The sequence below is a fragment of the Ptychodera flava genome, chromosome 6, assembly GCF_041260155.1.
Source record: "Ptychodera flava strain L36383 chromosome 6, AS_Pfla_20210202, whole genome shotgun sequence".
Taxonomy (NCBI): Eukaryota; Metazoa; Hemichordata; class Enteropneusta; family Ptychoderidae; genus Ptychodera; species Ptychodera flava.
This window is the reverse complement of record NC_091933.1, coordinates 40,325,587-40,341,855: the sequence shown is the minus strand read 5'-3', so window position 1 is coordinate 40,341,855 and position 16,269 is coordinate 40,325,587. Positions and strand designations below refer to the sequence as shown.

General features: G+C 41.8%; 1 protein-coding gene and 1 long non-coding RNA gene across 5 annotated transcripts in view; one reads left to right on the top strand and one right to left on the bottom strand.

The window, feature by feature from the left end:
* LOC139135785 (F-box DNA helicase 1-like) overlaps positions 1–10,521 on the bottom strand; it is a 36,646-nt gene extending 26,125 nt beyond the window's left edge. Inside the window, exons 1-2 of one of the 3 annotated variants that reach the window (XM_070703485.1) lie at positions 10,379–10,519; positions 9,254–9,379 (exon numbers count right to left, since the gene is read on the bottom strand). The gene's annotated coding sequence lies outside the window, so the exon portion shown is untranslated. Of the gene's footprint in view, positions 1–9,253; positions 9,380–10,155; positions 10,258–10,378 lie in introns of those variants that run through there. The other 2 variants (XM_070703484.1, XM_070703486.1) reach the window with 2 other exon arrangements.
* A 38-nt stretch (positions 10,522–10,559) lies between these two features.
* On the top strand, positions 10,560–16,269 carry LOC139135786 (uncharacterized). Of its 2 annotated transcripts, XR_011553036.1 has the most exons (6): positions 10,560–10,704; positions 10,806–11,167; positions 11,831–11,906; positions 12,731–12,859; positions 14,701–14,753; positions 15,907–16,269. It is a non-coding gene; the product is annotated as an uncharacterized lncRNA (long non-coding RNA). The 2 variants fall into 2 exon arrangements; XR_011553035.1 differs by lacking the exon at positions 10,560–10,704 and having other exon boundaries at positions 10,768–11,167.

The following is a 16,269-nucleotide window of genomic DNA, read 5'->3' as shown; positions in this document are numbered from 1 at the left end:
TGGTCCATACCATGGTGGTGGAAGCGTATCTTGCCTGCCACCCTCATTACAAAAGGTCTTTAAATAAGTCAATTTTAATTGACAGGATGTTGCCAAATGTTTTTGCATCCCATCGTAACACTGACAGATTATCACCTGTACCATTTTCCATAAAATTTGATGCAGTGCTTCTTGACATTCAACCTAACACCACAAATTCAATTATTTATGCAAATTAGCAATTGATTTAAATGACACTGCTAAATGTTATAGCATTCTATTAAAGCACTGTAAGATCAACATCTGTACCACGTTCATCAAGTTTGGTGTTATATCTTGGGACATATCAAACCATTAAGAAAGTTCATTACATATGCAAATTAAAAATTAACTAACATGATACTGAGAAATTTCTTTATTCAACAGTATGTTCAGCAGTTTTTGACTTTTTGTCGTTTATGGACAAAATTCCTCACTGTCCAACCAAAAACCCAATCACAATAACAGAATGACTTCCAGATTTGTTAAAAATTGCACACTTGTGCCAACAAATTTTACAGTAACTGTTTCTAGCTTGTTTGTGTCCCACATATAATTTACCAACAGTAACATTGTATCCTAAACCTTTCATTCATCAAATCAAAAATATAAACATAGGGCCAAAGTCCCTGAAGCTACTATAGACATGGATACAAAATTAAGTATTTCCTGACTGTATGAAATTATCTCACTAAGGTCATCGTAGGGACCTGTAAACCAAATATTAAAGCTGTCTGACCAGCGGTTTTGAAAAAACAAGCGACTCAACAGTTGGCAGAGCTCTGCTGTGTTATGTAGAGAATAACCTTTTGTGACACATGTATCCCTTTTCCTGCCAAGTCGGTGAAAATCCGCTTGAAATTCGGTGTAGCTAGAATCTGAGCAGCCACGGCCGTTATCCTGCCAAGGCGGTGGAAATCGGGCTACTTTTTGGTACCCCCTTTCCTGCCTAGTCGACGGAACTACGTGTAGCAAACCCTTGCTCGCGCTAGGGGTCGTTCGAGGATAGGTTTTGGGCGAGGAACGGCGTTTGCTCTCGAAATGGGTTCACAGAGAGTCCAACGACAGGGAAAGGTGCGGAAGCTACCCAGCCAGTCCCCCACCCCGGTGGGGGACTGGTTTTTTTGGGGGGACGAGTAGCGTACTTGGCAGGTTAGCACGTTGACGTATTCTAGCGGAGTTTGGGTTAACTTGGCTCTGACGCACTACATAGATTGCGGCCGAAATTGACCGTCTCGGCAACGCTAATCTGTAAGGCAACCGCCTAAGACCGCCTCAGCTGGCGGTGCAATTTTTTGCCAATGGTGCGAGACGAAAATCACGGACTTGGTCCTGATTGACGGGAAGTGCGGACGGATTTGACGGACTCGGCTTTCTGTAAGGCAACCGCCTAAGACCGCCTCAGCTGGCGGTGCAATTTTTTGCCAATGGTGCGAGACGAAAATCACGGACTTGGTCCTGATTGACGGGAAGTGCGGACGGATTTGACGGACTCGGCTTGATTAGTCCCTGACATGGAACTGATCCGAACGGACTTGAGCGACATTTGTGAAGGGTAACCACCGCTTTTAACCGACTTGTTACCTTCTCGAAAAGACTACCCACTCAGATGTCGGACGTTGTCGGCTGCACTTGGCTCTAGACGTTCAAGCCGTGCAACGAAACACACCGCCTCAGCCTTGCCATTCACGAACATGGCCTCAAAATTTGATACCATTGTTCACAGACTTGACGGCTGCGGTTAGGTGCGTGAACCGTTGTTCACCGACTTGTTACGCCTATGTTGTCCCTGTGAAGTTCGGCTAACGCCGAGTCTAACGGGAGTTGGCAGACCTGTTGTTTGGTTTATACCGTAGTATGACCGACTCAGGTAGAGGTACCTGTCGGTATATTCCGAGTTTTATGCACTCGGGCGTCAATGACGGGTCGTCATCACCGCTGATGACGTAGACGTGCTGGCCACGTTATTTGAAGGAGCCATGTTTGCCCAACGGACGAGGCCGAGACAGCCGTTGACAATTTTGGCATCCTTCATCTTTGACCGCCTTAGTTGGGTAAGCCGCTCGGCAGGCGACGGTTATGACCTAAACAAGCCGCTGAAGCACTGTTCGTTGCCGTACAAGAACGAGACGGCCAGTCCATTACTGCTTAATGGGCGATCTGTCGGGTTGGCTTGTCACCGACTTGGATGACAATACGCCCTGCGCAGGCGTACTTAGAAGGGACATGAGGTTAAAGATACGGGTTTCCCACCCGTACTAAACATGGGCTTGGGCCAACGTCCTTGGGTGGCAGGTGCGCATGCCACGTACCCAGCTGGACGGAATGTCAAGTTGAGATGCTAATGACATTGACTATGTTATGCTAAGTGCTCGAGGGATTTGCATCGCAAATGAGTATTATTAGCATATCAAATGGTGCGGACAGGCAATTTACATGACGGGTAGGAATGTCAGCGCCGGTTGGTGGACTGATTGCCGTAGGTCCATTATAATAACAGGTGGATGCATATATTAACACCCCTGCGTCCAATCATGTCCAGGGCTTTGTTTCCCTGTGGCTTTAAAAGGGAGGGACCTGCTAGTCTGTCGACACTGTTCCAGACATGAGCTTGACGGACCGCAAAAGTTTTCTGAAGGCGAGCAGACGACTGAAGCTCAAAGATGCAGAGTCTCCGGGCGGTAGTGGTAGCGATCGTTGTGATGTCCCTAGTAAACGTTCTAAGAAGTCGGGCAAGAAACGCTCCCGTAAGGCGAAGCTATCTCCGGCTGAAAAACACCAGTGGTAAGCGTAAACGTAAGAGCGATCGTTCTGCCGATGAGGATGATGACGGGTCACCGGTCGCCAGTGGTTCTCACCCGGCTGCTCCGGGAGAGACTACTTCACCTGCAGAGACTACATCTGCTCTTGTGGGAGATACTTCACCTGCACAGACTACGTCTGCTGCTGCTAGTGAGACAGTGAGTAACGAGACGGCTGATGCCATTGGTTCTCCCCCGGCTGCTCCGGGAGAGACACCACCTGTTGCTACTATGAGCCCTCATCCTGCGTCAGGAGAGGTTCCTGTGCCCAGTGCGAAAGAGCTTGAGTCCTCGTCATCAGCAGAGGCTGCCCAGCCCGCTCCTGCCATAGTTTCGTGTGCTGCGATGTCCCCGCCGAAAAAGATAGTGCGGAGGGTTCGTTATCAGGATAGCCCACCTGATTTTGAGCCAGATATGATCCTTGATGCCGCTACGTGGCGAGTTCAGGCCCAGACGCCCAGACGACGGTGATATCACCGCTGAGTCCGACTCGGAGGTTGACGAGGATGCGGCAGAGGACGATGACTTTAATGACAGGCAGTATGTAGGTGAGGCAAGCTCTGACGACGATGATGACGTTGCTGCTGTGTTGGCGGAGGACGACACCCCTCCTGTCTGGCGTATGTCGGAGACTACCGATGCTAATATATTTGAGGAGACCGATTTTGACCATGAGAGAGGACCGACTTTCACCTTGCCCAGCCACTCCCGTGAGCTCGATTACTTTTTTAAGTTTATTCCAGCTACACTGATCAGATTGGCCAAGGACGAGACTAATAAATACGCCAAATTCCACCAGCGATATATCGCTAGGAAAATAGATAAATACTGGCGTAACGCTGACTACCGAGAGGTGCAGGCGTTCATTGGCGTCTTAGTCTGTATGGGTTCGACCGTAAATCATCAGTGGAGGATTATTGGTCTAGCGATCCCTTTCTGAGAAACCAGGGTATTTCTACTGTGATTACCCGCAGTCGCTTTCAGCAGCTTATGCGATACTTTCATCTGGCAGACCCAGAGAACGATCCACGTCGTGATCCTGATGAGGCACGCCGCCGACGTCGGTGTCAGAGGATCCCCTGTATAAAATCAATCCATGGATGGAGCCCATAGTTGACCGGTGCGTAAATAATTATAAGATGGGTAGAGAGATCTCCATCGACGAGGGCATGGTGCGATTTAAGGGCCGTTCTTAATTTAAGCAGAGATTACCGCATAAGCCTGATCGAGACGGTTTCAAGATATGGCAGCTGTGCGACTCCACCACTGCATACATCGCTAACTTTGCACCGTACCTAGGTGTGAAATTTCGGGATCGGACTGATGGGAGACGGCAGGAGCGAGGTGTGGTGAAAAGAATTACGATGGAGCTGGTCCAGCCATTCTGTGGATATAATCACAGCCTATTCTGTGATAGCCTGTTTAGCACGGTCGTTACTGCTAGAGAGCTGATGGAGACCGGGATCTACATGGTCGGGAGTTTAAACCGCCGTAATCGTCGCACCATGCCCCCTCAATTAATTCCGCCGGGTAAGAGGAAGCGCCTTCCTCTGTCTGTTGGGGATATGAAAGCCACGACCAGAACGGACTCTCGTCTTAACATACTGCTTATCAGGATAGTAACGCTCAGGTGCTGATCTTGAATACGGTCTATCCACCCTTGGAGTGCGTGCCAGTGGGGGAGGGAGACGAGCGGCGACAAGTGCCTCTGTCGCTGTATAATTATCGCCGGTACATGGGAGGCGTCGACCGAGCCAACCAGAAGCGCAAGTACTTTCACACTGGCGCAAGAACCACAGATGGTGGACATATCTGGCATGTTACCTGATTGATGTTGCCCTGGTAAATGCATATATATGCTTCAAGCATGTACACCCTGATAGTAAGCTGACCCATAAGATGTTTCATCTGCGTGTCGGGAAACAAATCATTGGCGGTTATTGTGGGCGATCGCAGCCCAGTGTGAGAGAGGTCGAGGCCACCGTTTCTCTTGCCTCGTACATCAATCCACAAAATCAGCCGATGCACGTTGTCAGCCGTTTGGAGGGGCGGCAGAAATGCTGTAAAGTATGCAGCAGAGAGGGTAAGACCACTGCGAGCGGACGACTGTCTGAGACGTCCAAAGGATGTAGTCTGTGCGGGGTTCATCTTCACGAGGGCGAGTGTTTTGCAGCTTTTCATCATCGCATGATGCTACGAGGTAAGAGGAGCATTGGCGTGCAGACCTCTACTCACACAGCCCCGACGACACCCATCAGCAAGAGAACCCGACGTAAATAACGGACAGGGGACAGCTTCGCCTAACAGTGGCTTGACTGTATTCTTAACACGGACCATGATCACATTTTGAGCACGGTTGTGCCGTTTGTTTGTGCTTTACGATCCCGCTGATTGTAAATTGAAACACCGATTATTTTGTACAATCCCCCGATTGTAATCTTTGTAACACGGACCATGCACTCGGACGTCGAGACAGACTCTGAGATTTATTATTCGGCATAATGTAAATTATTCCCGAATAAAATACTATCTATGGATCGCATATTTTCGTTTGTTTTGTTTAGACGGATTATTTTGTACAATTCCCCCTATTATAATTTTTGAAACACGGATCTGCCACCCCGATTGTAATTTTGAAACACGGACCATGCACTCGGACGTCGAGACAGACTCCAAGATTTATTGTTCGGCATAATGTAAATTATTCCCGAATAAAATACTATCTATGATCGCATATTTTCGTTTGTTTTGTTTTTACCCCCACTTTCGTTTTTGGCAGATCCGTAAGGACGCTATAGTAAGGGATGAACGTGCGTTGTATCACGTGGGAGGGGCACAGCCCAACGGAGGCTGTGCTCGTGCGACGTAGACGTTGTACCAACCATCTGTCGTTGGGGTTAGTGCATAGAGCAGTTGCACTGTCCAGAGCTAAGTGGTACAAAACTGCACCTTAGTAACAACTGCACAACTAACCTATTAGGAAACGGTAACACTAACGAGCTAAGTGTTCACTGAACTGGCCAAACTACGTACACGCCTTCCTTCAATGGCGGAACTATGTCGTTGACACTACGTCAAAGCAGACTGCACTGTGCGACTCTTCCAAGTCGTTCAAAGTACGTGGCCAAGTGACACAACCCAGGGGAAACAGGACAGGTTTGAGGGTGCTCCCGCACCCATAGCACTAACCCCTGGGCTTCTACTAACCCACGAGAGAGGTGACGTTTCCCTGGTGTGGCCGTGCGTGCCGGCGAACGAGCTTTACTTCCGCGAAAGTAAGCTAGAAAAGAGCATAAAAGTGCACGTCCCCCGGGGCAAACAACGCCCGTGACCTCGTCATTTTCTGGACACAACCTCATCAGCGGTTGCCCCTCTATACGGGCATGCAAAAATTTTTGAAGTCTAACACGTATATGGTCGGTAATCGTACCCCGAAAATGCGGTATTTTCCCGCCAAATGCCTGGCAGGAAAGCGTGCAGGAGAGCCTATCTTCTGTAGACACGGAAAAGGGGGCCGGTTTTGACCGACTTGGCAGGATAACGGACAGGGGCGCTCGGCAGGAAAAGGGGTATTGATGAAGAAGGTGGATATCTTTGATAGCTCATTTCAGAATGGCCTGACCAAAAAAAGAAAAAAAATTCTGTAAAAATACAGATTTGCATATTTCATCACAATTTTAACAAATCTAAGTTGGGTTATCACTGGGGACCTGTATACCAAATAACAAAGCTGTCTGACCAGTGGTTATGAAGAAGAAGATTTTTTACCAAAAACGCCTTTTTCGGTGCTAATTTGCATATTTTCAACAATATCAAAAATTAATAAAAACAGTTTCTCAAAAGTATATATTTTATCCACACAACAAATATCAAACCAGTAAGTACTGCAGTTCTCAAGATATTTGAGTGGCCGGACGCCTCACAAACGGACATACATACATACATACATACTGACAGTGCACTCTGGACAGATACCCATCCCAATAGCTTCCATAGACTATGTTAGTCTATAGTAGCTAATAAACGAGAGTTAATTACATTCTAATTAAAGTAAACAAGACTTGCTTAAATCAAGATTTTTGTCATAAAAAAACAACATATCTGTCAGGTTATAAAGAATCTTAAGCTGGTTATCTTTTTATCAGTATTTTCATCCTATTAACAAAGCACATTTTAACTTTCAAATTAACATTGTAAGTAAGTTCTGTTGAATAAGTTGAGACTGTACGTACTCAGAGAAAGCACACTGAAGACACAAATGTTTGAAACTTAAGAAATTCAAGGTCATCAAAAGCATCATGTAACACTTTCATTGCACTGTTTACACAGATTGCATAATTGCTATAAATAGCACATGAGGAATCTTACAGCCCAGCTTTACCATAAAAACCCTATCACTTTGACCACTCTTTTAATTGACCACTCTATTTTTTTCCCCAAAAAAGTATTTATTTTATCCTTACCAAGTCAACCATAAACGGAAATTAAACTTTCTCTATCTCTATTTATTTGACCACCCTATCATGACAAACTGTTTTGAGCAATTTCTTTTAGATAACATACAGGGCACAATAAATGACGGTTCAGAATATGTCAAAGTTGGGATTCAGGAAAGTTGCCTTTACATGTTTTAATCCTCCAAGATGGTAAGCATTTCACTATGAACTGTCAAAAAAAGTTGAATTTTCTGATAATTTTACACTAAAATTAGTTTGGCTTTGATGATTTCCTAATTAATTCAATTATTTAAAACCATATTAATTATGTTTTTCTGGGTGAATTGATAGGGTTTATATAGTACAAGAATCACACACAATGTAAGTCAAATTTTGATCAAAAATGACAAAAAAATTCCTTGAAAATACAGATTTGCATACATCATCACAATTTGAACAAATCTAAGTTTGGTGGTCCCTAGGGACCTGTATACCAAATAACAAAGCTGTCTGACCAGCGGTTATGAAGAAGATTTTTTACCAAAAATGCCTTTTTTGGTATTAATTTGCCTATTTTCAACACTATCAAAAATTTAAAAAAAATAGTTTCTCAAAATCATATTTTTCATCTACACAACAAATATCAAATCAGTAAGTACTGCGGTTCTCAAGATATTTGAGTGGACAGACGCCTCACAAACGGACATACATACATACATACATACATACAGACTGACGCCGGACGGATACCCATCCCAATAGCTTCTATACTATAATAGTAAGTCTATAGTTAGCTAAAAAGTATCAATCTTGAAAGTGCTAAAAGTGTCTGCCTGCTATAACCACATCTGGTCATTTCACTCTGTGTTTATAAAACAGCTTAATTCTCACACAGTTTCCTCAGGCAGACATCAACATTTCACACTTTTGAAGTTTCATTTAGGGAAAGGGGGAGGGGGGTTTTGATTGCATGTTTCTTGAACTTAAGCAACAATCTGAGACGGTCCCTTAGGTGGATGAATAACATTTGTTTTTGTAGCGACATTATGTCGGGTTCAAACTAACAACGTACTGTACCCAGTCACCCAGTGGAGAAGTCACAGACAAAACCGCTTGGCAACATCCCCAATCTCAAAAAAGATTGGTTCAATAACCGAGTTAAGGGTGATCAAGTCACTTGCTATATCATCATAGCTGCAAACAATAGAACGCATACTCTACAATGCGTCTGTCAACTTTCGGAGACCGTGCCCACTGTCAAAATTACACCTTGGTTTTAATGGAAACCTATCTTCATACAACTTATTGTCAGAGCTTTTAGCATGAAAGCGGAAGTTGTTAGTGAATGATCATTATATTATCTTAGAGTTTTAAGTTTGAATGTCTAATATATTTACAAAGAATTTAAAAATCCCAACAAAATAATTTGAAAAGGACATATTTCTCATCAAATTGTAATTTTTCCCATTTCACATATGGGGAGGGGGTGATGTTAGGCGATGTTGCATTATGAATAGGCTGGTGACCCCATATTTTTATTTGATGCATATAATGTGCAATATCTGAACAGTAATTTATGTGAAAATAAACAAAATTGTTGGATTGGAAATCTAAATAATTCTACAAAGTATTAGCCTAGATTCCTTTTCCGTCCGCTTGCCTCCATACCTCCGTCCCCACTACCTTCATCAGTTTTTATTTACGTGACAAGGTAAATCAAGGTAGTGGGGACGGAGGTACGGAGGCAAGCGGATGGAAAAGGAATCTAGGCTAACAAAGTATGGATAAGGCGTGGTCATTACTTTTAAGTTTGCAACAGCTTTATTTGTTGTTTTGGAAGGCCTGAGAAGTGATAATTTCAATTCGTATGCACATTTTCAGCAGAAAAATAGCTAAAACTTTCATTTATTATTCAAGGTGGTTCACATGTAAATAAAAGAAGTGCAGCATTTCAAGAAAGGAACTGAAAGTAAATATATTGGGTTGGGGAACACTTACGATAGATTCATAATTTCTGTCATTCGAATGGGATAGAGTGGGTGTATTTCAATCCTTCTAGCTGCCAAATTAATCTGCTGACACATTGATTTTTTGTCGTAATCTCATCCTCACACACAAGTCTTACTGTTGGAGAAAAATAACAAAAATTGTTGGTAAAAAATTTAGTGGCTCGATCACCCTTAAGTTGTTAAAATTTTTCTGACTGCGAACCCCTCCACACGCTGTAGAGTTCTTGAAGCACTCACGCTAGTACGGTCATAGCTGCAGTACAGTAGCTCGAGGTTTTGCCAGGGTATACTGCAGCTAGTGCAATCACTATCACACATCGCACACACGAAAGCGAAACTGGGGCGAAAGACAGTCTCGGGGACAATTCTGTCCACTCAGGGCATTTGCTTACATAACAGCATATAGGTGCATGATAATAGGGTAGATTTATTACAGCATGGGCATGTAGTTATCGCGGAAATTACAAACAGCTGGTCGATCGCGATTTGATTATATACCGGTCATATTCTCCATGCAACTGTAGCTCACTTTATTTATGTTTAAGTTGAAGATCTTGTGTAGATTAGATCCCTTTGAGAACTGGTGATCAACATGTGGGGCATGTCGAAGGAATTCTAGTATCTTGCCGATGTTTAGTTTCTACGTTTTTACAGGGCTTTCCTTGTATGTCGTTAGCTCTGCGTGGCAGGGCTGTGTGTTATCGGCGTTACTTATACCATGGATGTTTTACATCCATGCTTATACGGCCTCCCAGCCCTGCCACGCAGAGCTAGTATGTCGTATGCAAGCCACCGCCATGTTGAAAGAAAAGGAGTTGCACTCGACGTAGAGTGATTTGACTCTTCAAAGTTTGAAAACGGTATTAGCTAATGCCATAGGTCCACTCCTACCTTTTTTTAAAAATGAGCTATCATCAGATTAGGCCCTCGTGAGTCGTTCTACTTTTGGTACAGTACACAGTAGCTTGAGGTTTTGCCGTATCTCCAACCACACTACTACCTCCATGCACAGAGCTAGGGAACTCCATGCTAGACCCATGCTCCAACCGACAACATAACTCAAGCAGGCAAAACCTCGAGCTACTGTAATGCAGAAAGTTCTGTCTATACTCACTCCAAGTGCATTTGCCTGACCGTCACTGGAATCATTGAGTTCGCTCCGACCACAGACAATACTGCAGTGTCCGCTTCTATCAACAGACGCGACGCGACGTTGCATGTAGTATGGGTAACAGATTAGATCTATAGAGAGAGGTCAGGCTCGTACCACAGGGGAGAAAAACGTTCTGCGCATGCCTCACCGGAAGTAGCGTTCATCAGCTGTGTTTTCCCCCGATTTCAGCGGGTTTTTTTAGCGTTATTCCATTACTATGTTGAGGTCACTGTACCAGTGGTTATACTATGGCTTGCATTATCATTACACCTCTCGACAGAATTCCTGTAAGCGTTTTTTATTCTACAAACCTGTTTTTATTTTCTGAATTGTGATTGTTTGCACGTTTTTGGCCATACCATTACGAGATGTCCTGTTCTTCCCACAGACGCTCGAAACATCGCTACGAGAGACCCATGTGTTGCAACCAGAAAGGGTTGGTTACAACACACGGGCCTCGCGTAGCGTTGGTTCGAGTGCCTGTGGTTCTTCCTGCCGATTTCCTGTCTGTCAGCGAAGGTACAGGTGTTTTTACAGTCTGCCTTTTTGCCGGAGGCGACCGGGGGCTGTTCTTCGTGCAGCGTGAGAAGTGTAACTCACAAAGAACCACACTGGTTACATACCCGCGGTACGATCCCCATGCATATCTCCTGTTGAGTTGGCTGCAGACGACACATGTGCTGATGAGTTGAAGGGACTGACACTAGTGTGATTGCAAATGTCCTTAGAAATTAATTGACTGACATAAAGGTAAGTTCCAAAGTAAAGTTTTGTTTATTACATAAATGTCGTCTTTTACTTTAAAATTTGTGAAATCTGACTTGTCAGAAGGACATATAGAAATGAGCAAACATGTAAGTGTTTGGTTTGAAATATGAGAATAAATATGTAATTCAAAGTACGTTAGTGTATTGTACATATTGTATACTTATACAGACGTTAAAAAATTGCGGAAATTTCAAAAGCACTTTACCATGCATGACCTATGTATGTCACATATATATCCATAGAAAAATTATAGTCCGAGTGTCAAATATTTACATAAATGAATCTGCACATATGTACATGTAGTCAGTTACAAAATGGAAGAGGAAGAGTTTAATTCTAAGGTTTTGACCTTAACTTTATAGCGACTTGTAACAGTAATGCCTGTGACACAATGTAATACACCTTTTTAAAATTATTGGTGTTCTCCCCAGAGCAATGAAACAATGTTGGACCTACTCTTTATTTTTGGGGGGAAACAATGGAAGCTAATTATCATAAGAACTGGTTGCATTATGATGCCAATTAGCCAATACATTTTCAGAAATTCATGGGGAGAACACTGGTTATACATCAAAATTGTTGCATGTCTTTCTCTAAGTATGTACAGTTCATTTTTAAATACAATTTTCATTCTGTCTTTTGCAGAAAAAGCATTGCACTACTACCAGGGTGATAAACTGGTAAGCAATTCAAGAGATGGATGCACTTGAACTTTATTAAGGTAGGATATCATCAGTTGTCTTCTCTCTTACATGGTGTTGTGAGAGAAATATGGTGTTTTAGCAATTCACTAAAACTTAAATAAAGTCACTGTACCAATATTATGCTCTCCATCAACCCCAATGAAACTATCATAAAACTGAAGCAAATACTTGACATTTGAATGCTGTACCTGGGCAAACAGTGCACCATTCTGACCCCCACAGTGTGTATGTGAATCAGCAAGTAAAACATAGCCTTGATTCACAATAAATAAAATTGACATATTTCTTCTTACATATACTAAAGCCATTTTTGCCCTCTGTTTACAATAATCCAAGTAAAACTCCAATAACCCTTGTCTTGGTTCAGACATATGATGAGTATAAACTGGTCCAATTTCATTTGAATGAAAACTTAGCTTTAATGTATTTCCTAGCAGTCTCATTCCTTCTAAGGGTGAAAGGTTGAGATGAGGAGATAATTCATTCAAACGATAGATGTCATGAGCTTGATTACCAAGAACACAGGACATAATAAATCCAACCAGCCATTCCTGTGGAAATACTGATGATTCTGGTAGGATCTGTATTGAACACTCTTGGTAGTACCATTGTGCAAACAGTAAACAAATCAATGTACATGCATTACTCCCTGATCGCATGTTGTTGCTATGCAATGATCCTTGTGAAATGACATTGTTACATGACCAGTAACTTACACATCCATGTGACTGTGGTTTTGGACATAAACATACCAAATGTCGCAAGTGGGCATATTTGTGAAGTTGAAGGGAAGATTGACTCATTGATTTTCTGTTTTGCTTCTGTTTTATTTGTTTGTCAGGGACAGAATGCTGCTGTACAGGTATTGAAGAAAGGGTTGTCTCTGTCTGCAGTAGTGCTACATCTGGTGGTACATGGTGCCTGGAATGGGAAGTTTGTGTATGCGGAAGTGCTGAATCAGATGGTGAAGGTAAGTTAGCTGTTTGTGTCTGTGGTATTGCTGCATCATTCGTTGATGAGGGGGATATCTGAGTCTGAGGAAATACTGCACCATCTTCTGAAGACCTAGATGTGTGTGTCTGTGGTATTGCTTCATCAGTTGCTGAAGGCTCGGATATCTGTGTTGGGGGTATTGATGCATTAATAGATGAGGAATGAGATGTTTGTGTCTGCTGTGCTGATGTATTTGTAGAGGGAGAAGAAATGTTACTTTGTGTGGTGTGTGCATTCATCTCCTTGTGTTGTTTGTTTCGGAATTGGCCTGTCTGTGCGTTTGGTATGAGAGAGGCACGGTTTTTTATGTCATCTTCAAATTGCTGTGTTAGGTAATATTGTATGTCATGACTTCTGCAAGATGTTGGTAGAGTGTCACTGTCAGTTGTTTCAGTGGATTCATTAGAAGGCTGGCTGTGTATATCTTTGATGATGGTTTCATTCCAGCTGTTAGACAAGTGGACAACTTCAGCAGTTAGCAGAGGAGAACATATTGGACAGCCACTTTGAGATAAGCAAGTTATGTGAAAGGTGTGGCCACAAGTGAGGCGTTTTGAAAGATTGGAAGAGGAAGAGATAGAGCAGTTCGGACTATCACAAATGAGATCTTCACTTGGCCGATGATGGTAGGACCATCTGAATCCAAGTGGAAGGCACTTTGCTGTGATGTCTGTGTTGAAAGTTGGAAGATGATATGTGGTGCTGTTGACTTCTGTATGTTGTTCATGTTCAGCTGCAGACTGCATTACCTGATTGATAATATCAAGAAGTGTCTCGGCACTTCTGCCAGCTAACAATGTGAGGTCATGGTCATCTTTACCATGGTTATGGTGTTGCAAGAAGTCTCGAATGAGAGTGTTATGTTTTGTGTGGTGTAGCATGTGTGCTTGTCTTTGTATGGTGATGCCGTCATCGTGAGGCTGTATGTGGTGTCTTAGTGATGAATGAAATAGTTCAACTTTCTTCTCAGTGATGATGTGTTGGTGATTTTGTGTAAGATGATTATAGCCAGGTAAATGGGATGAGTGATAGAGGTCATCAGAAAGTAAGCTAAGAAGAGACTTGTTATAATGGTGTCTATTGGAAATTATAAAGTATATTTCTAACCGCTTTAGTACTTTGAGAAGCATGTTTCGGTCTTTACCTTGAACAAATACAGGATAATGAAAATATACAAGGGGAATTAATTCATCTAGAAGATAAAGCATAAACTGGACTTCCACAGATTTACACATTGTTAATTTGCTGATCACATAACGACGAATGCGAATCCATCCACTGAAACCAAAAAAATACAAAGTGACACTTTGTAAGGTTTTGGAGATTTTGCTAAAATGAAACGTTTATCAAAAACCCCATTGCAGAGTAACTGGAAGAAAAATCTTGCAGATATGACAATATCACGAGAAGCGTTTAAAGTGATATGAAATTGACCAACAGTTGGTACAAAGGAAAGTATTTCTGTGGGAATACTTGTCTCATTATCACTGAAAGAAGCTATTATTTTTTTACCAAAGTACCACACTGGCCAGTCACCAGGTGCTAAAATAGCTTGCTTTGAGGTACATGTCTTCAGCTGTGGGATATCAAGAAGCATCATCCACAGTTTGAGAAGATCTTGTTTTCTCTTGAGTGGCTGCTCAATCTCGTCAACCAGTACAGTTGTATTTAGAGTATGGAGTTCTTCCACATCAACATCAGTGTATGGTCTTTAAGGCAGATCAAATTTAAAAAAAAATAATTTACATTAAAAATATTGGTACACAAAACAATGTTATCACTCAATATAATTGAAACATATGATATTTCTATTTTCAGAGAAAGTGTACCTTTCCTTGTATCTCATCAGGGACACATTTCATCGTGAACAGGTAAGTATTACTATTACTCAAATGATTTTGTTTATATGTATTCATCTATATTCAATGTCATGTGTATAATAGTATACACATATTGACTGGTGATTAGGGTAATAGCATGTTTGTTTACATGAGGGACTGTAAGTACATCCCAAAATAGTTTGTTTCCCTCAGGTTTTGGTCATGGGAAACAGACTCTTTTGGGAAATTCACAGGTTCTAGTATACACAAAAGGTTTGCTGTTACCCAAATATTGCCAGTCAATTGAATATATGCTTTGTAACACACCTCATCCATTACTTCATGACTTCTTCTGAATATATTATAAATTAAGACAAATCTTTACTGTCTCTGTCTGCACTGCGGATGACATTTCCAGTTTTGTGAAAGTGTGGATGGGTTGTCAAACCTATCCAAGTAACTGATTCATGTATCAGTTCCAAAATAACTCTTCCCATAAGAACATATGTTGAGGAATTGCATGATAGCGATTATGGATCAGGTGTGTTGTAATACATAATAATATTTCTTTAAAATTGTAACACTATATACCATATGTGTATTTCAGTGCCAGTAGCAAAACCAAAACAATGTGAAAAGGTGACAGCCTTGTCCCATCAAATGTCATTGTTATGTGATAAGATATTGGAATCCTACCTCATGTTCTTAAGGGAAGAGATGGCATGTTGTGTATCCAGTTGGTGATATTGTATCGGGAGACTCTCAAGGAAACTCAAAGCATAGTCTTGCATGAACAATTTGAATTCCTTTCGCATGACATGGGGTGCTATCCCTCCTCTCACAAGTATCTGCTGTCCATTTTTATAGATAAATATATTTCTATAATGCAAAAAATAGTACCATTAAGTGCACTTCATAATCTCAAATGTTACATGTTTTGATATGAATTCGGTGCAATAATTTTATGCATTATGAAAACATTATTGACTAATGATTGTTAGCAGTGCACGATATAGTTCCTATCAAAGTCAGGTCATTATAAATTGACCCTTTCATACAATTGATGTTGGAGAAATTTTTTTCGTATACATTATGTAATACACATTTCACAAATACAGTGTGTGTGTGTGTGTGTGAATTCTACAACAATTACAATGATGAGTCTGATATAAATTTCAATTTTACCTGTGTATTGATTCACCAGCTGGCAGATCGAGTGACTCTACAGGCAAGATATCGAGCATTGTTGTTGCCATATGTACAGCCTGACTGGTTTTCAGTTCCTTGTGTCCAGAGGCCATCGATTTAAATCCATGGATATTATGGAAATCATCAATAAGAGCGAGGATGAATGCTTTACCTCTTGACTTAAATAAATAGACAAACAAATATTTTTAGAAGTAAGGTAAATTACTCACATCTATCCAATTTCAGGCATTTATTCAATTATTCAATATGCTCACAGCAAAATATGAGAAAAAATTATCTTCAAAAACAATTTGGTTTCATGATATCAGTGCAGTTGATATTTTACATTTTTACTTGAAATAAAAATATATAAAATGTA